Source organism: Dermacentor albipictus, chromosome 4 (genome assembly GCF_038994185.2).
Source record: "Dermacentor albipictus isolate Rhodes 1998 colony chromosome 4, USDA_Dalb.pri_finalv2, whole genome shotgun sequence".
NCBI classification, from domain to species: Eukaryota; Metazoa; Arthropoda; class Arachnida; order Ixodida; family Ixodidae; genus Dermacentor; species Dermacentor albipictus.
The window spans coordinates 72,004,019-72,025,960 of NC_091824.1; the positions used below are offsets into that span (position 1 = coordinate 72,004,019).

General features: G+C 47.6%; 1 protein-coding gene and 1 long non-coding RNA gene across 2 annotated transcripts in view; one reads left to right on the forward strand and one right to left on the reverse strand.

Moving 5' to 3' along the window:
* LOC135902068 (uncharacterized) overlaps positions 1–15,084 on the reverse strand; it is a 72,256-nt gene extending 57,172 nt beyond the window's left edge. The window contains exon 1 of the mRNA XM_070537075.1: positions 15,066–15,084. The gene's annotated coding sequence lies outside the window, so the exon portion shown is untranslated. The remainder of the gene's footprint in view (positions 1–15,065) is intronic.
* LOC135902070 (uncharacterized) overlaps positions 1–21,942 on the forward strand; it is a 750,038-nt gene that overhangs the window by 453,798 nt on the left and 274,298 nt on the right. The gene's annotated exons all lie outside the window — the stretch shown is intronic.

Sequence of the window (21,942 nt, forward strand, 5' to 3'; positions counted from 1 at the left end):
TGATGGCCACGAGCATGGGCAGATGTTGCAGCTAAATGCGATTACTCCGCCTTCAAGCTCGTGGTGCTTGAACAATTGGCGGCTAATGCGACCACTGTTCCTAACCGCTACCCTCTACCCGACATTCACAATTGCGGTACCTTTGCAGCTGGGACCGCCATATATTCGAATGTTGTACTACCTTACGTGTCAAAAACTGCTGTCAATACACCGTTTTTTTCTGTTGGAGTTTTGAGTATGCCTTTTGGTTTGCGTAATGTGGCCCAAACATTCTAGCGTTCTATGAGGAAGTCACCAGGAGTATATCGTTTGGCTTTGCCTACCTCGTTTATCCCCTCGTTGCTAGTAAGGAGGCCTAGACGCACATATCTGCGTCAAATGTTTGCTCTTGTGCGTGATTATGATCTCGTCGCCGGTTCTCCCACGCTGCTTGTTGCTGATGCAGCTTCTTCCTTGCAGTGTCTGCGCTGTTTCATGCCATGTTTCCGTCCTTCGCCAACTTTGGCTCACACGAATCCAGGCAAAGTTTTCTTGCTGTTAAGCCTGCAATCGTCTTTTAACGTTTTCATCTGCCTCGTTGTCCTCTTCAACCGCAAAAACACCTGTGGCGCGTCTTTCTTGTTCTGGCGTGTCCCTCATCAACCACGTGAGCTGGTGCGAATACACGCCAGAGAAAGAACAGTAAAGGAAATGTGCAGCTGGTGGATACACTTCTGGGTGTCTCGCAAACGCTTAAAGAAAGTTGCGAAATTTTTATTCATTACACGCCTACAACGTATTCGCGGCAAAGACACACACATACACAGAAACACTAACACAAAAAAGCCACATTGAAGATAGAAGTGCCGCCCCTGGCTCGTCAATGTAGCTTCCTTGTTTATGTGCTTCTTCTTTGTGGCAAATCCGTCTTTCAGCTGATACGAACTAGGCCAAGAAGCAGTTTACTTGATGCCAGTAGCTACGTTTCTTTCACCGCAGTTTATAGCCGTCCATGCGAAGGTTATAATGGCAAGTGAGGATGCTTGGTCCGTGTCTCCAACTAGCTACTTCTCCATTGAGAAGTAGCTGTCTCAATGTGTCTCCATTGAAGTACCACGAGAAAACTCAACGGAGGGGTAACCATGAGTTAGCTAAACAGAATATATAGCAAACCGTGGAAAGTATGCGTCATATGTACTAGCAATAACCAGCCTTCCCATCCAACTTTGCCATCTAGGTCAGCATTAAAAAAACTAAAAAAATTGCTAAATAGCATTTTTATTTAGTAAGGTACTTCAAACCCAGTAATTTTATCCTGGTTGGCAAGTGGCACTTAAGACCAAACACTGTAGGCATCGTAATAATGTGTTTTTATTGGTTTTCTAGCTTTGCTAAGGCTAGCTGATAAACTTTGTATAAATCTCGTTCCACTTAGGCATAAGCTATCAAGAAAATATTTTCAAACACTTTTCGCTTTAGGGAAAAAGGTCTTTCACATAATATCATTAAGAGAACAGCGGTGATTGTACTAGAATTTCTTTTGTCCTAAATTTGCATTACAATAAATTATCAATTAAGGCGGGAGGGCATGGGTGGCAACGGTGCTACGCCTAGGAAAAACGCGCACCACGGTTGGAGCACCCCTGTCCATCATATGTGGTGTGAAAAAAACGCGAGGAAACAATATACGACAACCACGCTTGCAAACGGAAAGCATGTATTACGACTTAAACTAAAGCTACGAGCAGGCCAGCTAGGTATACTATGCGTAACTGAGAGTTCCATCGAAGGCAATACTAGGCTAGATAAAAGAGGGGCCTCCGAAATTAGTCATCCTGCAGCGACCTGAACAGTTAAAAGACTTAGTAGTAGAACTTCTTAGGCGAGTTGGTTGGTACGCATCGAAGTCGTCGTAGCGTAAGAAAGCACAGACCAGTGAACAGGACAGCCCGAGCGCTACCCGTTCTGGAAAAACTGGAGCGGCAGCGGAGCCTTCATCACTCGCCGCTGGCTCGTGAGCAAAGACACTCGGGAAATGAAAGAAACTCACCTGACAGGCCCAGTGGCGACGATAATGCTTGTGATTCCTATGAGCAAACCACGTGAAGGAGGTCACTCCGCCCCCTCCCCCCCCCTCCACCTAAGCCTGCTTGGTACGGCCACCCGACATTTGCTGCGCGGGAGACCGCTTTGTGACGTGTCTACCTACAAAATATGTGAAACCATCTTTCAGTAAAGCGGCCGCTCTTATCCGGAGCAGTGTTACAAATATTTATACTTTTTGCTGGATCATTCCTTTGCATAACCGTAACCGGAACCACGAATTATGTGAAACAGCGTTTCACATATAAGTTTAAGATACTTTCACACGTTTTCCACCTATTGCTGGAGCCAAAGTGAAGCGATAATAAATGCGTAAATAGCTGTAAATCACAAAATGTCCGTTTTCACCAAGCTTTTCGTTCCTACGTGCTTGTTTGCTAATCACTGCCTACCTTAGATATTATTTTCAGCATCAGTGTAGTCTGGAGTTTGCTCTTTCGGAATAATTCTAGTGCATGAGCTTTTGTGACTATTAGCCCACGTGTGCACTGGATCAGTTGCACAATATTTTGATTACTGTTACTTTTTGTTTGATAATTTATGATAAATTTTCAATTTTCAATACAATATACACCTTTTTTAATACGATGTTTGATATCTTCAGCCAGTTTGCGGTGTGCATGTGCCTATCTCCGCACCTAGCCTAGCCGAGCAACTTCGTAGTCACACTATTCTTGGAAGGACATGTGGCAATCAGTCTAGACAAATTTTGTTCGCAGGTATACTAGTTCTCACCTCAGCCTTCATCACGATAGCCGTGCAGTTGATTTTTCCGTAATGTGGAGAAAGCTCCTGTTGTGCTAACTGCTACGCTGACGCTGGCACTTAGTTGGCGCAAGATCCGCGCCCTACAAATAAGCTTGACTTAAAGCGCGGACGAAAACACCTGAAGAAAGACAAAGAGAAGCAAAGACTTCCGAGTGCATTTCCATTTCGAAGAACATACATATATAACCAAGACACCAAGGCAAGCGCAAGAGTTTCGCCCAGGTGTCTTGGTTATAAAGGCTGGTTATTCAAAATAAAATTGCAGCCGGTAGTCAGCGCTTGTCTTCGGCGTTCTTTCAGCCCTTTTGTCTATGCACGCACTGCTAGTCAAGTTGCTTTAATATACAAACTAGCCCATCGCCAAATCCTGCCCCACAAGTAGCCCTCCCATTTGATTGCGAGCCATCGCCGCAATTTTGTCTTGGGCCCAAGGGTACAGACGGCGCGAGTCAGCCGGTCTATAACTATGTCGGTCTATATGTCCGTTTCCGACAGACGTTGTGCATTATTTTTGAGTATTTTATTATTTGAACAAAATTATGCGCACACATACAACTTTGCTACATTAGAACAACTCACCGTGGTTGCTCAGTGGCTATGGGGTTGGGCTGCTGAGCACGAGGTCGCGGGATCGAATCCCAGCCACGGCGGCCGCATTTCGATGGGGGCGAAATGCGAAAACACCCGTGTACTTAGATTTACGTGCACGTTAACGAACCCCAGGTGGTCAAATTTCCGGAGTCCTCAACTACGGCGTGCGTCATAATCACAAAGTTGTCTTGCACGTTAAACCCCGTAATTTAATTTTTACATTAGAACAACGTATCCTCCAACGTTGTATCGCCCAGCAATTCTGTAAGGTACCGGCGTGAACAGTTGCGAAAACAGTCTCTGAAATCGTCATACATAGAGCGCAGTTATCGCAGGCGTGACACCACAACTGTTTGAAGCATTTTGTCGACCTAAATGTGTATTATCTACTATACAATAACGCCAGACAGTGCACCTTTCCTGAGTGAAGCTGTTTTTGCATTTTATTTCTAATACTGCCCCATGCTCTCGTCCTGTAGTGGAATTTGGTAGGCCTACTTACCAGTCAACACATTTTCTTTGACTTTCACAAATTTGAGATGTAAATGTGCAATATTACGACGCCTGAAGAGTTGCGCTTATGCATACACTTTCTGATTCCCTGCGCACTGTTGACGTCGAAATTTTCCTCGTGAAAGATATTGCGCTGGGCTATTAAACAGGGGCAGCTTATTCGTCTTTCAATGAGTAATCTCTCATGCAAACAAAAGCTGACGCAAATTTCCGAATGCCCATCCACGCAAAGCCTAATATAACAGTACATCAGCAAAAGACCGGCGCTTCTTCAACCAAACCCCTGGGAAGAGGAGACTGCTCCCAGTTGGGTTGTTGTTGTTGTTGTAGCCTGTGACACGTGTGGCTCCTACCCACGATGGGGGATTGGCGAAGAAATGGGTGGAATATTGCAAATTAATATAGAGCATAAAGGTCCATTATCTATGGGAATAGCATTGAATAGGGTGGAATTATCTGTTAAAATAAAATCAGAAAGGTGATGTTGAATGAGTAATAACTAATTTAAAATTAAAATAAAATAAAAATATAGCAGGGCATTCGTTTAGATTCTGTAAGGAATGTTTCGACAACGAAGCATGCATCCCTGCGGCTGAAACCGAAAGTGGACGCCCCGAACGAAAGGATTGCAGTTTCTGTCAAGACCAGGCCAATTCTTCTAAAAGGTATCTCCAACAATCTTTTTATTAACGCACTAAAGCGGTGACAAGATAGAAGAAAGTGCTTTATCGTCTTCTCCTCATTACAAAAAGAACAGAGGGGAGAGGGAACCGAACCCGGCTTGTGTAAATAGAAATTTAGGGAGGGAATGCGGCCGAGCAATTTGCTGAGGCAGACCTCAAGCATCTTCGTTTAACATGATTCGCTACGCCAGGGAAATGCCAGGTGATTGTACTCTGGAGAAGCGGTCAAATATGGGTTCGATAAGGCTAATCTAATTGATCGCATCCGAAATCTTGCCGGCGTGATCTGTGCTGTCACTGGTATAATAGGAAGAACAGGGCCGGATAGTGATGCATGTGCCAGTGGGTCGGCTCTTTCATCAAAAAACAAACCTTTATGACCAGGCACCCAAATCAAATGAACACATTGCACATTGGCAGGAACTAGTAAGTGAAAGAGTTTTAGCATGGGTGACTCATTATTAGCGGTAAGGCAAGAGCATACAGAAAGGGAGTCAGTAAAAATAGCGGCCGTTGTAATTGTAATTTGGTCTAATTTACGTAAAGCTAGAGTTACTGCTAACAGCAAGGCCAAAAAATAGGCACAAAATCAGGCACTGTTGAAGAAAAAGACCAGTCTAGCGCAGGCCAAATTAGTCCTATGCCAGCTTTCTCCTCGCAGTGTGAGGCATCTGTTGCAATGATAATGTTTGTGTTTAGGGTGTTTAGGTGGTCTTGCAACATGGCGTTTAAGATGCCGTAAGGTTGTAGTTTCGCGTGGTTTGGGAAAATGTCATCGAACCTGATCTCTCGGTAATGTGAATACGTGTTATTAGGAAGCACATCACGAATTTGCATATTTAGTGGTTCAAGCAATGTTTGCAAAAATATAATCTGTGGTCTATGAAACCTGTGCCACTGAACAGGAAAAAATTCTGCATTTGAGATGAAACTAATTTGAGGACGATTTTATTGACACATGTACTTATATTTATCGGGCGACCACGTTTCGCCGCCTAAAAAATCTTATCGCACAGCGCGGGACGCGCTTGCATGTATCCGAAGTCTGTGGAAAGTTATCGATGCTTCTATCCGCACTCTGTTGTCGCCGAACCTTGTGTTACCTGATTTATTTGCCTGACGCGAATGATGTAGAACTTTATGGAAGGCACGCGGGTCCCAACGATTAGTCTGGAACATTCGACGACTCTGTATAAAAGCCGACACGCTTGACCCGCTGATCAGATTTTTGACGATCGCCGACTGTGTTCGCCGCTATCGTTGTGCTTTAAGTGTAGCCTGTTTTGTTGGCACAGGTTCGCCCAATAAAGGCTTGTTTTGTCTTTCACAGTACTGCTAGTGTGTTCTTTGACGTCACGACCACGCGACATCTGGTGGAGGTGCTTTACGCTCATGTACCGGACGCCCCCGACAAGCCGTAATTCAAGCCCGGACCGGGAAGACAACAGCAGCGCCGTCCCGGAACATCGAGCAAGCCGCCGTCTTCAACAGCTGCCCCCGGAGCACGGACTTTTACCTGAGACCAAGAAGATTGTGTCCAAGGCAACTCCAATGGCAGCCCCAGCGTCCCCCATCATGCTGTAGCAGCCCAGGGGACCACCGACGTTCCGCGGTTCCACATTTCAGGACTCGGAAAGCTGGCTGGAAGCGTATGAGAGGGTCGCTAAGTTTAACAGCTGGGCAAACGAGGACAAGCTGCGACATGTTTATTTCGCATTGGAGGATGCCGCCAGGACGTGGTTCGAGAATCGCGAAGCCACCTTGACGAAGTGGTACCTGTTCCGAAGCGGCTTTCTGCAAACATTTACAAGCGTCGTGCGAAAAGAGCGAGCCCAAGCTCTACTGGAGACCAGAGCGCAGCTGCCGAATGAGACGATCGCTATTTTCACTGAGGAAATGAACCGTCTGTTCCGCCACGCCGACCCGGAAATGTCCGAGGAAAAGAAAGTCCGCCTGCTGATGCGTGTTGTAAAGGAGGAACTTTTCGGCGCAAAGATACGAAGCCCACCGACTACCGTAGAAGAGTTCCTTCGCGAGGCCACCAGCATTGAGAAGACACTCGAAATGCGGAACCGGCAATTCAACCACCGCACGAGCTCGATAAACTACGCCGGAGTTCACTCACTGGCCACCGACGACCTGCGCGAGACCATCAGGGCAGTCGTAAGAGAGGAGTTTGAAAGGATCTTCCCTTCATCGCAACTTCAAGTGGCCACAGTCACCTAAATTGTCAAAGAAGAAGCTCAGCGATCGCTCGGAGTTCCCGAGTTACAACCACAATCATCGCAGCCCCAGCCAGAAGCGATGACTACGCCGCCGTCGCCCGCCGTCAAGGTCCCCCTCCACGACCACGCCAGGGCCCTGCAACGCCGCAATTCCGTCGACCACCGCCGCCACCGCCAGCACGCCCACCAGTCGCCCAGCGCAGCTATCCGAGAAAGACAGACATTTGGCGAGCCCCCGACCACCGCCCGCTCTGCTATCACTGCGGAGAAGCCGGCCATGTGTATCGCCGATGCCCTTACCGCGACTTGGGACTGAGAGGGTTCGCCGTCAAAGCGCCGCGTCCACAGCTTGGAGAGCGCCCACGTGACATCGCCGACTACCTCGCCGCTACTCAATGGAGCCCTCGACGACCGTCCTGTTCACCGTCACCAGGCCGCTACCTGTCGCCGCGGCGCCGACCGTACACCGGCCCAGCCCGGGGCCGCTCTGCGAGTCCATATCCGGAAAACTAAAAGCAGCAACCGATGGAGGTGCGGTTGCTGTTCGTCGAACTGACGAAGATCCTCCGCCGCCGACGAAGACGACGAAGAAACCATCTCGACGACCTAATGGCGACACGCCACCGTCCCGAAGAAGTCGGGAAGCCAAGACTACACCGACGAAAGACGACTTGACGACGCGACGTTCCAGCTTCAGTTCAACACGACGCAGCCGTGATCCGACGCCAAGACCCAACTGCAGCGCCAGACAAAGAACCACCGACCTCGATGTGCTTCTCCACGGCCACGCAGTCACTGCCTTAGTCCACACAGGGGCCGATTAATCCGTAATTAGTGGACACATCGCCGCCCAGTTGAAGAAGGTTAAGACTGCATTAGAGGGTGTCCGAATTCGGACCGCTAGAGGACATCTCATTACGCCAACTGGAATCTGCTCGGCAAGAATTACCGTTCATGACCGGACTTATCCTGCCACCTTCGTTATCCTGCAACAGTGTTCGCGAGACGTCATTCTCGGCATGGACTTCCTGAACCAACACGGCGCAATCATTCACCTGAAGTCGAAGTCCATAACGCTGTCGGAAGATCGAGCGATACCACCGGAGAGCTCTAGTAGTCACCGTGCCTTATGTGTGCTCGAAAGTCAAGTCAGCATCCCGCCTCACTCAAGCATTGTCATTTCAGTAGGCACGAAAATGCCTGCCGACGTAGAAGGCGTCATCGAGGGTGACCAACGTCTACTGCTAAACCGTGAAATTTGCGTCGCAAGAGGGATCGCTTGATTGCATGGAGGGAAAACTGAAGTGTTGCTGACGAACTTCAGCCAGGAGTTCAAGCACATCAACAAGGGCACGACGATCGCGTACATCGAGGAAATTCAGGAAACCAGTAATGCGTTTGTCCTCTCAGATTCCGCCGCATCTACCCCGACGACCATGGTTCCCGAACCAGACTACGACATTAATCCAAGTCTTCCCATGATTAAGCAACAGCAGCTCAGAAGTCTGCTTCAACGATACAAAGGCTGCTTTTCGACGTCATCGAGGATTCGACAAACACCAGTCGCCAAACATCGCATAATAACCGAGGAAAGCGCTCGACCGCTCCGCCAGAGCCCCTACCGAGTTTCGCCGCGAGAACGTGAAGCTATAAGACAAAAAGTTGACGAAATGCTGCGCGACGACATCATCCAGCCGTCGAAAAGCCCGTGGGCATCCCCTGTAGTCTTAGTGAAGAAAAAGGACGGCGCCTTACGTTTCTGCGTCGATTATAGTCGACTGAACAAAATCACAAAGAAGGATGTATACCCCCTACCACGGATAGATGACGAATTAGATCGGCTCTGCAACGCAAAATACTTCTCGTCGATGCATCTCAAGTCTGGCTACTGGCAAATAGAAGTCGACGAGAGAGATCGCGAAAAGACCGCCTTCATCACGCCAGACGGCCTTTACGAGTTCAAGGTCATGCCATTCGGACTCTGCTCGGCGCCTGCAACATTCCAGCGCGTCATGGACACGGTGTTAGCAGGATTGAAGTGGCAGACCTGTCTTCTTTAGTTGGATGACGTCGTCGTCTTCGCCAAAAATTTCGACGATCACCTTAGGCGGCTTGCGACAGCACTAGAGGCCATCAAGTCATCAGGGCTCACTCTGAAGCCAGAAAAGTGCCGCTTCGCTTACAATGAGCTTCTGTTCCTAGGCCATGTCATCAGCAAGTCTGGAGTTCGCCCCGACCCACAGAAGACAGCTGCCATTGCAAAGTTCCCGCAGCCCATCGACAAGAAGGCAGTACGTAGATTTCTTGGCATGTGTGCCTACTACAGGCGATTTGTCAAGGACTTTTCACGTATCGCTGAGCCGCTGACACAGCTAACTAAATGTGACGTCGAGTTCCAGTGGGAAACGCCGCAGGCCAACGCATTTCAAGAACTCAAACGACGCATGCAGTCGCCGCCCGTACTTGCGCACTTCGATGAGCACGCCGATACCGAAATCCACACTGACGCCAGTAGACTAGGCCTCGGTGCCGTGCTAGTCCAGAGAAAAGATGGTCATGAACACGTGATAGCTTACGCTAGCCGGTCGTTGTCAAAAGCGGAAGGCAATTATTTTACAACCGAAAAGGAATGCCTCGCCATCGTTTGGGCTACAGCGAAATTTCGCCCGTACCTATATAGCAGGCCATTCAAAGTCGTCAGCGACCATCACGCTTTGTGTTGGCTAGCGAATTTAAAGGATCCTTCTGGACGGCTGGTGCGGTGGAGCCTCAGACTACAAGAATACGACATAACTGTCACCTACAATCCGGACGAAAACACTCCGATGCCGATTGCCTATCACGCGCACCCATTGACCCGCCTCCGCAAGACGACGAGAATGACGACGCCTTCTTTGGAATGATAAGCGCGGAAGACTTCGCTGCACAGCAACGGGCCGACGTGGAGCTAAAAAACCTCGTCGAATATTTGGAAGGGCACGCCGACGTTGTCCCCAGGGCATTTAAGCGCGGATTATCTTCCTTCACGCTTCAAAACAATCTACTCGTGAAGAAGAATTTTTGACCAGTCCGCGCCAACTACCTTCTTGTTGTCCCGTCAGGACTTCGTCCAGAAGTATTGCACGCCCTACATGACGATCCGACCGCTGGACACCTAGGATTTTCCCGGACACTATCGAGGATACAAGAAAAGTATTATTGGCCGCGCCTGACCGCCGACGTCGCCCGTTATGTCAGAACATGCCGAGACTGTCAGCGACGCAAGCCACCACCGACAAGACCAGCCGGATTACTACAGCCAATCGAGCCTCCTTGCCGACCATTCCAGCAGATCGGGATGGACTTGCTGGGACCCTTTCCGACGTCAACAACCGGAAATAAGTGGATCGTCGTGGCGACGGACTACCTCACCCGCTTCGCTGAAACTAAAGCACTGCCGAAAGGTAGCGCAGCCGAAGTGGCGAAATTCTTTGTCGAAACATCCTGCTGCGACATGGCGCCCCAGAAGTCCTCATCACCGACGGAGCAACGGCCTTTACAGCAGAGCTCACTCAAGCCATTCTGAACTACAGTCAGACAAGCCACAGGAGGACAACGGCTTACCACCCGCAGACGAACGGTCTTACGGAGCGGCTGAATAAGACCCTCGCCGGCATGCTAGCGATGTACGTCGACGTCGAACACAAGACGTGGGATGCCGTCCTGCCGTACGTAACATTCGCTTACAACACGGCGGTGCAAGAAACAACACAGATCACGCCGTTCAAGTTGGTTTACGGCAGGAACCCGACGACGACGCTCGACGCCATGTTGCCGCACGTCACTGACGAAGAGAATCTTGACGTCGCTACCAATCTCCAGCGCGCCGAAGAAGCCCGACAACTCGCCCGCCTACGGATCAAAAACAAGCAGCGTACCGACAGCCAACACTACAACCTCCGACGACGCTTCGTCGAGTACCAGCCCGGCGACTGTGTTTGGGTATGAACCCCGATACGCCGACGAGGACTGAGTGAGAAACTACTGCGACGCTATTTCGGACCCTACAAGGTCATCCGACGTATTGGCGCACTGGACTATGAGGTCGTGCCAGACGGCATTTCGCATTCACAGCGGCGCCGCGCACGACCTGAAGTGGTCCACGTGGTGCGTCTTAAACCGTTTTACGGACGCTAACGAACTTCCCTTATTTTGGTGTTTTCTTTACGAGTGCTATTTATTACTTTCGATTGTTTGCAGCATTGGGTCGATGCTTTTTAAGAGGGGGGTATTGACACGTGTACCTATATTTATCGGGCGACCACGTTTCGCCGCCTAACAAATTATATCGCACAGCGCGGGACGCGCTTGCATGTATCCGAATTCTGTGGAAATTTATCGATGCTTCTATCCGCAGTCTGTTGTCGCCGAACCTTGATGTTACCTGATTTATTTGCCTGACGAGAATGATGTAGAACTTTATGGAAGGGACGCGGGTCCCAAGGATTAGTCTGGAACATTCGACGACTCTGTATAAAAGCCGACACGCTTGACCCGCTGATCAGATTTTCGACGATCGCCGACTGTGTTCGCCGCTATCGTTGTGCTTTAAGTGTAGCCTGTTTTGTGGGCACAGGTTCGCCCAATAAAGGCTAGTTTTGTCTTTCACAGTACTGCTACTGTGTTCTTTGACGTCACGACCACGTGACACTATGGTGAAGCATATAGCCTTGAGAAGGTCTGAATGGTCAGAAGGTTAAATCGGCATAACGTGGGTGGGATTTTTGCTTCCAGGTATAATACGGTATTTGCAACGTAATTTCGAAGGCCTCAGCACAGACGTAGCGCCTCTCGTTCTAACAAAAGCAGCTGCCGAAGCTTGTAGGATGGAACGCATAAGAATAAAACACATCCAACTTCTAACACCGTATGAACGTACATTTTATATACCATCGAAAGGGATTTCCTTCGAATACCTGTTCTTCGATTGCTTAACATGCACAAAATGCCCATTGTACGAGCTCCTTTTGTCGCAATATATTCAATATGCTAGATTATGGTGGATTTCCGTTGTAAATAACCCAAAGGTACTTTAGTGACTCTACTTGTGAGATGTCTTCGAGATGATAGTGAAGCGATATGCATACTGGGTCTTTAACTAGAAAAACAAGTATAGCACACTTATTAGCATTTTGGTTTAAGTGTAAGCTATCCAGCCAGTGTTCCAGTTCCCTTAGATACGACTGCAAAATTTCCTAAAGAGAGTATATGTCACTAGCGATACTAAAGAAGGCAATGTCATCAGCATAAACGTAGGTACTGACTCCTGGGTGAACGGGGATTCTGCTAAGTAAAATATTAAATAATACTAGTGAGAGTATTGATCCCTGCGGCACACTTCTTGTTTCCTTATGTTTACTAGATGGATAGCCGCTTCGAAAACAATAGAATTCCCTGTCTTTTAGCAATTCATGCAACCATGCTACAATATAGCCTGCAAAACAATGGCTCTGTAACCGATTTGTTGAAATTGTGTGTTCAATGCTGTAATAGGCTTTACATATATCTAATGCATATGAAGCCGCATATTGCTTTTTCTGTCTGGCGGTGTTAATTCGATTTTCAAGGTCTATATGAGCGTGCCATATTGAATAGGCAGATCGAAATCTAATTTGGCAAGGACTCAACAATTGATTTTCGACAATAAACTCTATCATGTGTCCGAGAAGCCCTATTTCAGTAAGTTTCGCTATGTTTGATGTCAACGCATTTGGTCTGATGTTGTCGATAGTGTACCTCGTCCCTTGCTTTTTGAGTAACGGAATAATTTTGGCGATCTTCCATTCTTGTGGAATCTATGCATTGTTAACAGAGTAGTTTACCAAGTTCAGAAGCTCACGAGGAGCCTCTTGAAAGAAAATCTTTAACATTGCATTTGTTACTCCGTCCGGGCCAGGCGCTGTAGGTGGCAACCGTAACATAACTTGCGTTACTTCAGAATGGGATATTTCTTTGTAGTCCGAGAATGCAGGAGTAAAAACAGAACTTTGAAGGCGCGTTGCGAACCGGCTCTACAATCCTTTACAATAGCTCTAAGGGCTCCTGCATTTCCTGTGAGGTATTGACGATTGAGTCTACATTAACGCTCATTGGGAGTAATTAATTAAGGTAATTAAATAAAGCACGTTTGTTTTTAGATTTAGAGAGATAATCGAAATGGTTTTTATCGTACTCATCTTTTGCGTGTTCCATAGTAAGTTAGAACGTCGCCGAAATCAATTGATAATCTTCACAATTTTGTGGGTTCTGATTATGTAGAAGTTTTTTCCAAGCAGCTTTCCTTCTTCGATAAACTCGCATGCACTCACTGCTCCCCCAAGGACTAGATGGGGAGCACTTAGCTGTCTGAATTACAAATTCAGACTTTTGTTGCGTCATCTGTAACGCTGAACATATATTTAGGCCAATTTCTTCGTCATTACTAATAATTAATGATGCAGTGGTGGAGCGAAAGCAGTCTTTTAATTTTTTGCATTTCAGAAATGTTTTGCCTTGTCGTTGAACTGGTGTTAAAGAGCACGCAATTCCAAAGTATACCGGGAGATGATCACTGTTTGTACCGAAATCAATCGTATTCCAAGATATCACGGCGACACTTGTTCTAGAAAACGTCAAATCTAACACTGAGCGTGATTGCCCACGGAGAAATGTAGGTGGTGTGACATTAAGGCATGAAAGATTTTTATCTATGGTCGAATCCCATAGACGTGTTCCACATACATCTATTTTGTAAGCCCATGACACATGATGCAAGTTGAAGCCACCAGTAAGGACGACTTCTTTTTGCAGCTGACAAGCGCACTATCCACTTAGTATGCACTGCGTACGCCTGTGGGGAAATAATCACTTATAATCGAAAATGAACGGTAGCCTGGGATGCTAAGGTGCACTGCCAAAATTCCATATTCTGGAGACATTAACCTAAAAGCTATTTTAGCGTTATGACAGATCTTAGATGATAACAAAATCATTAAACCAACTCCAAGTGAAAGGCGATCTAATCGAAAAGATCGCGAAAATCTTTAAAATGAAAATTTTTCTCAGGAGCAAGCCAGGTTTCTTGTGAGAATATGACGTCAGGATTAAGTTGAGTTGTTAAGTAATTTAATTCTGTTAAAGCAGAGAACAAAGAAGGACAGTTCCACTGTAGCACTTTTAAAAAAGCTATGGTGATTATCTAATTGACATTCACCGACTACGGTCGCAATGAACTTTCTTGGATGACAGAATGAGAAATAGGATTGCCTTTTTGTTTTGGGTATATGGACAAGAAGCAGTTACTGGAGACGAAGTTCGCTTTTGCGGCACGGTATCATCACCCGTTTCCATGTCGACCTGCCAGTCTGACTGACGCGATATACAAGGATCGGATCATGCAAATGTTGGATCCAATGTCGTACTCGGCGCTAGGACTGAACTGGCTACCTGTTCTGCAACCTAACAATCGATTTGGTGATTGGTGTGGCAGCTGTTTGCAACAGCTGTGTCATCTGCGCAGTAAACACTCGTGAAATACATTCGGTAAAACTTGTGGCAATATGTTGCATAGCCTTTGTCATTGCTTTTTCTATGCTGATTCAATGAGCTTTGGCAAGCTGTCTTCATGCAAAGTAGATTGCCTCGCAGTGACACCAGCGTATCCAAAGGCTCTTTCTTCGGCCACAGCAATAGCTTCTCGCCTAGAACTTCGTCGCCTGTCAATTATCTCGTGTAACTGTATTTCGTTAGCTCTAGCCGAGCATTTTCCATAGTCAGCCGCACGGTTCCCTCCGCATAGGCAGCACGTTTGGACTTTAGCTGTGCATTCATAGGGGGAATGATCGTCACCACAGGCACGACAGCGCCCATTTTATTTGTAGCCGGCTGCACTATGGCCAGAACGCCAACAGTTCCGACACTGAAATGGACGGGAAGCGAGAGGTTCCACTCTAAAAATAAGTGGCCACACTTTTAATTAAGATGGGCAGGACATGCCAGCAAACGTAGCAACAACCTATCCTTCCTGTGGTAACATTTGCCCGTTTACAAATCAGTTACATCGGTATACAGCTATGACGCCAGCATCAGACAGATTTTCCCGAGTCTCAGTTGGGCTCAATCGAGAGTCTACGCCCCGGACAATGCCTTTAGTGCATGCTAGGTGAGGAGGAATAAACGCACTCACCGGGACAGATGCGAAAGTCTCGCACTTTAGGTGGTCTGCAACACTAATCCAATCTGTTGACCTACAAACTTTCCCACCTCTTACAAATCGCCGGACATCGCTTATCATCTGGAAATGATGCGTCATGGCTTGGAGCTCGCCCTGAACAGCCTATGGGTAGTTCAGCCTGATGAATCCACCGTTCGAGGGCACCAGCGCGACAGCGATGCTGCAACACCACTGCGGAAGAAAGATTGCAAAGGCAAATCATCAGGCAAACGGGAGGCTGACGAAGGGCTGGGCCTCTCTCAGGAGAGATTTTAGGGATCGGTGCTGCTTCAATCAGGAAATAAGTCCTACAAAAATTGGCTAAGTAAGATAACTAGGCCAAACCTACCCAAAACTCAGCTAAACCACCAGGCATGTTCCAGCTTGGGCACACCGGGGCGGAGCACCGAACGCTAGATCGAACGCCGAGGACGGGCAGCTGACAGAGGAGCTCCTTCTTCTACTTCTTTCCTTCCTAGCGACAGCTAGTAAATCCTTCGTCTACTTCATCCACCAAATTATTGAAACATTAGAAGAATATGAAGGAGTCAGGAATCCGATATTTCTGACCAATCTGCATGCACTGCGCTTACAGCATCTTCAAGTTTTAAAAAATTTCACAACCTTTTTGTCAATGGCACTTCCGCATTTACCGAAATTACACTTGCTTTTAGTACCGGTGCCTCGTGGATTGCACTTGAAACAAATGGCTGATTCCCTCGCACGACCCTTGGCCAATCCCTGTGAGCGGGTAAGTGCCAAACTCATCAAGGACATCATCATCATCAGCAGCACGAGCATCCCTCAATGGCTCTGGAATATCTGTTTCGCCGACATCAGCTTATGAAACCACGGCTAAGCAGAGGAATTTATCCATCTGGCAAAACTCCGCGATATTTATACTAAAATCCGCTTCTGAATTGCACCAGCTTTCCTTCCCGTGGTATAGCAATGGGTGTTCGTCAAGGCAAACTGATGTTTCCTGTACAAAACTGGAGATGCCGCATTGCGGCTCTAAATATTTACTTACACAGGTCTGGTCTTGCTGTGTGTTGTCTATGTTCCTTTTGTAACACATCTGGATGTATTGAGCCATTTTTTCTTTCGTGTCCCAATTTTTATGACAAAGTAAACTCTGAATTTTAATTAAGACAACTAGGACTTTCCTTGACAACACCAACGATTCTTTATTTTGGGGCGACTTCACTTGTATCCAACCACAGCGATGCTTTCGTAGCCGTATACAATTTTATTAGAGAAACAAAAAAGAGTACTTTGCTGAGTTTCTTAATGTAATAATTATTGCTATTGTTACTCTTCTTTATATTACATTATTTCATCTCAAATGTCTTGACAGTACCTTTAAATCTAATTTGTAAGGTATCATTTTCTGATCCTTTCTCGGCTATGAAAAATATCTAATAAACATGCTTTAAACCGCCAGCTTTTTGGGCAAAACCCCGTAGAGAGTATGAGCCAGTACTTAGGTTACAAGACAAGTAATTGAGAGCGCAGTGGCTGCCTCCTCTGCTTGGGTGATGTCTCTGATCCTTATCGATGTGCTACTTCTGAGTCTTCCATCAAGGTGTACGAATAACTGCTATCGTCATGATACCTCTAACCGGTCCTTCCTTGACTGTCAATAGTGTGTTGCCGTCATTATTATATTTTTTTTTATATGACGAGCAAGACTCATATGGACAAGAGCACATCAGTCTGTGCAGCGCAACGAAGCTGCGCAAGCCGATGCCCGAGCTCTCCAGCACCCCGGACGAGCACTACCGAAACCTGCTACCAACACATTCTGAAATTCGACAAGACTACAGGCTGTGGGAAAGGAACTACACGCCACCATGTAAAGAGGTAGACAAGAAACAAGAAATAAAGCAAGAAAAGAATACAGATAAACGCGTATTCCAGCCCAAAAAGAGTGCACGGAATCTACCAACAACACTGAGCCAAAATGCGCACATGGAGGCGGACTTATACCACTTTGTACGGGTCTGTCAAAACAACACAGAAGTAGAAATAATCGAAGATTGTACTATTGAGCTGTGGAAGGAAGTGCTGTCCAGCGTAGATCCGAAAGCCCAGCAGGCGCTAACCGAGAGGGCGACAGCTGCTGCAAGACCCAAGGGACTCCCAGAATATATGCAGACGGGCCACCATTTTTTTAAGGTCAATAAAGTGATATCACAGTGATCAGCCCAGTAATAAACGTTTATTCTCCCGCCGGTAACGTATGGGTCATGAACAGGCAGATAACTAACCAGTGCTGGTGAACGAGAAATTAGAATAAAAGATGGGGAGAAAGAAAGATTTCCGCAAAAGGCACGCAGAAACCAAACGGTCACCATCTTATAATTCTTCTCAACCGGTCATGTAGGCTTGGTTCATGTCAAGAAAACCGGCACCCCTTTTGTGGCTCTCCACATTGTAGAATCACTAGGCCGCGCTCCTATAATCTTCTACTCTGTAAAGATACAGCAACTTGTAGGATCACCTATTCTGTATAAGTACAAGAACCTCATTTACTTGAACCTGTGTTGGAGACAAGTATCTCATGTTCGTATAATGGGTAAGCGTACAAGACGTGTTCTAAACTAATTTTTGCGAGACATGTTCGTCCGTGATACGGGAATGGAGTTAGAATCGTTTGCTGCGCAGATCGACGTCGATTGGATACCAAGCAACTTGTGTCACCCCATGTCAAGTTGCTCATCGTTTTTAATGATTTCACCAGATGGACTGCGACGGGCTTGAGACTATACCGAGTTTTATGGGTGGCTCCCACATGGAGGAATGGTAGGCAATTTTTGCAAGTATAGGTTCGCCTGCAGCAAGCAACAATTCTCTTTTTCCTTTTTCTCCTCCTCATCTTAATCATAGTTATCATCATCATTATCATCATTAGCATCATTTGCAGGCTTTTCATCACCTGTTACAGTTGAAGTCATTTGACATTGAAATGAGGAATGAACAGGCGTTCGTAAAAACTGTTAAAATGCCCCCTTTGCGAAGCTCGATGCTCTCCGAACAAGTTTTCTTTACTTTTAGCTTTGAATTAACTCGCAAGAAATCTTTCTCTGCCACCAAGTTTACAGTTTAGAACTTTAAAGCCTTGCGCACCTGAATATTCACTTCATCTTTAGCGCGCTGCTAATGCTCCCAGTACGCCCCGATTCTCGTTTATCAGAATTTTGTGCGTCGAGGATTCTATTGTATTTCATTTTTTCTGTGTGTGAATTGTCTTTAATGCCTTTTTTTCCCTAGAGTGCGTTTGTACAGGTATGAGCTGTGCATCAGCCGACAACATTGGTGAACAAATAACCGTGAACATATTAACTAGGCAGCATGCACTCTACATTCACTATGTTGTGCATCGGAGGATGTTCGTTTTATGAGAACGCAGACACCTCATAAATGGACGGTATTCTGCGATGCCCAATCACGCTACAGGCATTAAAATGTGTATTAAAGAAAGGACCATACTACCTGCTCATGATGGAAATCGCCGAACTTTTTTCAAGGCCCGCGCCGCCCGTGGAGAAAAGCCGCAGAGTCTCATCCAGTGGTGCGCAATAATTCTGTAAAATGTCTGCCCCACCAACAAAACCATAGAGACGGATCTATGGACAGGCAAGTTGGATGGCAGGCTTGCACACCTTCTCGAGGCCAAGCAATATCTTCTCGAGAGGTGTCAAAGCCAACGCTTGAACGACAAGCTCAGAAAAAAGATAGCCGAGATCAACAAGCAGATCGACGAGGACTGCCAAGCCGTCTAGGCAGCAATGGGACGAAACTGGCAATTTCATTGACGGGCAGATGCGCACGGGAGGCAAGTGGAATCTTCTCAAACACTTGCTGGATGACTCTGGCACCAAGTCAAACCAGAGAAGTGTCCTCGCTCAAGCGCTCCATGAATCCAAGAAGTCATCTCCGGGAGAGGACGTGCTGCAGATGCTAGCTAAGAAGTACCTGCAGCTAAAAACTGTGGTCGATGAGGCGGTATACCCAGTATACAAAGGAAAGCCGAACTCAACGCTGAACGAGTCATTAAAAATCAGTGAAATCCGCCGCGCCTTACACGATTTCAATGGTAGGTCACCACCCTGCGCCCGGATCACATTAACAACAAGGCCCTCAGAAACCTATATGACGCATCGATCGAGTTTCTCACAGATGAGATAAATTGGATTTGGGAGGAGGGACCTGCACTGGAACAATGGAAGCTGGCGAAAGTCATACTAATCCTAAAGCCCGGTAAGCCGCCGAGCTTGGACAACCTCCGCCCCATCTCTTTGACATCATGTGTTGGGAAGGTGGCCGAGCAGACCATCCATAACAGAATTGCCGAGTATATCGAGACCAACGACCTTTTCCCTCACAACATGATAGGTTTCAGGCCATGCTGCCCCACTCAGGACGCCATGAAGCTCATCAAGATCGAAATACTGAAGCGCTGTACTCAGAGCACGAGAGCCATCTTTGGTTTGGACCTGGAGAAGGCCTTTGATAACATCGGTCAAGAGTTCGTTCTCGACGCCATCTCCAAACACGACCTAGGCTTGTCTTTCCAGCCTTCGTGAGGTTTTTCTTGAGCAAACAATGTGCCATCCTCAAAGTTGCAAATTCGGAATCGGAGAAAATGGAGCTGAGCAGATCAGGCGCCCCCCTGGGGTCCGCCATCCCACCCCTCCTCTTCAACATAGCAATGGTCGCCCTCTCGAAATGCCTAGGTTAGGTCCAGGGCATCGGTCCCACGATCTACGGGGACGACATCACTGTGTGGGGCGCGGGAGGCATTAAAGGACAAGTCGAAGCCGCTCTCCAGAAAGCTGTCGACACTGCAGAGCGCTTTCTAACAGACACGGGACTCTGGTTCTCCCCAAAGAAATTGGAGCTCCTTCTCTACAGCCCAAATAGAAAGGGTCGCAAGCCAGAGAACTGTCTACCTCCCACTGAAATCGACAATTATATCTACACCAAGTGCGAATATCCGACTCCCAATGTCGCGTTCATTCGAATCTTGGGAATGACACTCGAAGGGTCACACATAAATATTATCACCATTCACAAACTAGCAAAGAAGACGAATAGCGCCATTGGTCTAATCAAGCAGGTAGCTGATACAACGAGAGGCCTGATCGAGGAGAATCTGATAAGTCTAGTTCACGCTTTCTTGTTATGCCATTTCACGTAAGTAGCAGCAATGCACGTCTGGAAGAGAGCCGAGCGAGACAAGTGAAATGCCATGAAAAGGAGGGGGATCAAGAGTGCGCCCAGACTACCAGTACACACGCACCGACCGACTCCTGTATTTGGGTATTCATGATATCCTGAAAGAATTTGCAGAAGCAATAGAAAGGGCACAGATTCTTAGGCTCTCCGGCACCAGGCCGGGCAGACGACTCCTACCTGAGATGAGCGTTCCCCCGGCCACTGTCGAAGATGCCTACGAGGGCCTTCCGAAATACCAGAATGATAACTTAATTATCCTGTCGCCCGCCCCGCGCAATATGCATCCCCAGTGCAACATAGAAAGAAGGAAGGCCAGAGTGGTAGCGCTCTTACGCCGCGCGAAAGAACGCCCTGTCGGCAACTCCTTCGATGACGTGGTCCAGAATGGCCGCAGAAACCATTTCACGCTAGTATCGATCAACCACAGGGGTTCGACCATTAACGCCGCTTCGGTACGAAGAACGTCGTCGCGTGCCGCCGAGAAAGTGGCCATTGCCTTGGCCCTCTTGGGCGAGAAACCTGCCAATATCTTTAGCGACCACTGGGCAACCATCCGCGCCGTCAACGTTGGCGCCGTGTGTAATGAAGCCCATTGCATCCTAGATGGCAAAAGCGTCGCCACCCACACTCTCACGTGGTTCCCCACTCACATGGGATCCATCTTGGGACGCCCCACAAACCTCACCGAGCTGGCCCACTCCAAGGCACGAGGTCTCGCTTTCCACGACCATGGAGAACTCCACCACCGGCCCACAGTGGTGGCGAACAGAATCAACTGGCCACATACAATGGAATTACGCAGCACTTTTATCTCAGCAGGTGAGATGTTCACCTTCCTCAGAAAAAATTAAATAGGGCCCAGGCATTGACCCTCAGATTATTGCATACCGGCTCGTATCCTAGTCCGGCTTTATTCCACAAGTTTTATCCCGACACTTATGCGACTTGTTCTTGCAGCCACTACAATGACTTTGCTAGCCTAGACCATATGCTCTGGCATTGCCCCTTTTTGCGAGGCACCGAGAAAATAAATGAGGACAAGTGGCTCTCCGCTATCAAGAGCCCTGATGCCGGGGCGCAGCTAAGGGCTGTCCAGAGGGCCCACCGTGCGGCGGTCGGGCATGGCCTGGCTGCCCCAACGTGGGAGCGGTCCGCAGCGCGCTACGTCGCGTACCCCAGGACCTTCATTAAAGATTTGCATTAATCCATCCATCACAGTGCCGAGTTAAGTTGCCATGTGATCACTTTTTAATGGGTGCCTAGTCATTGTGGTGTCATTGTCAATGAACTCGCTGACAGTGAGGCGGGATTGGCGTTCTCTTCTTCTGATGAAGTACCGGTTGCCTACTCGCGACATGACACCAATTTTGTGATCAAGGCACTCACGCAGGACCTTATAAAAACGTACAGAGCCCACGATAACAACATTCACAGACGCCTACGTATGATCGACCCAGACGGTAAATTCTGTTTGCCCCCGAAGTTTACGCGGTTCAAAACGTCATTGCTACACAGAATGCGCGTGGGCGTTGGTTTCACCCGTCGCTACGTGCACCTCATCGGCCAATCGGACAGCCCTGATTGTAAACACTGCCAGGCGCCTGAAACC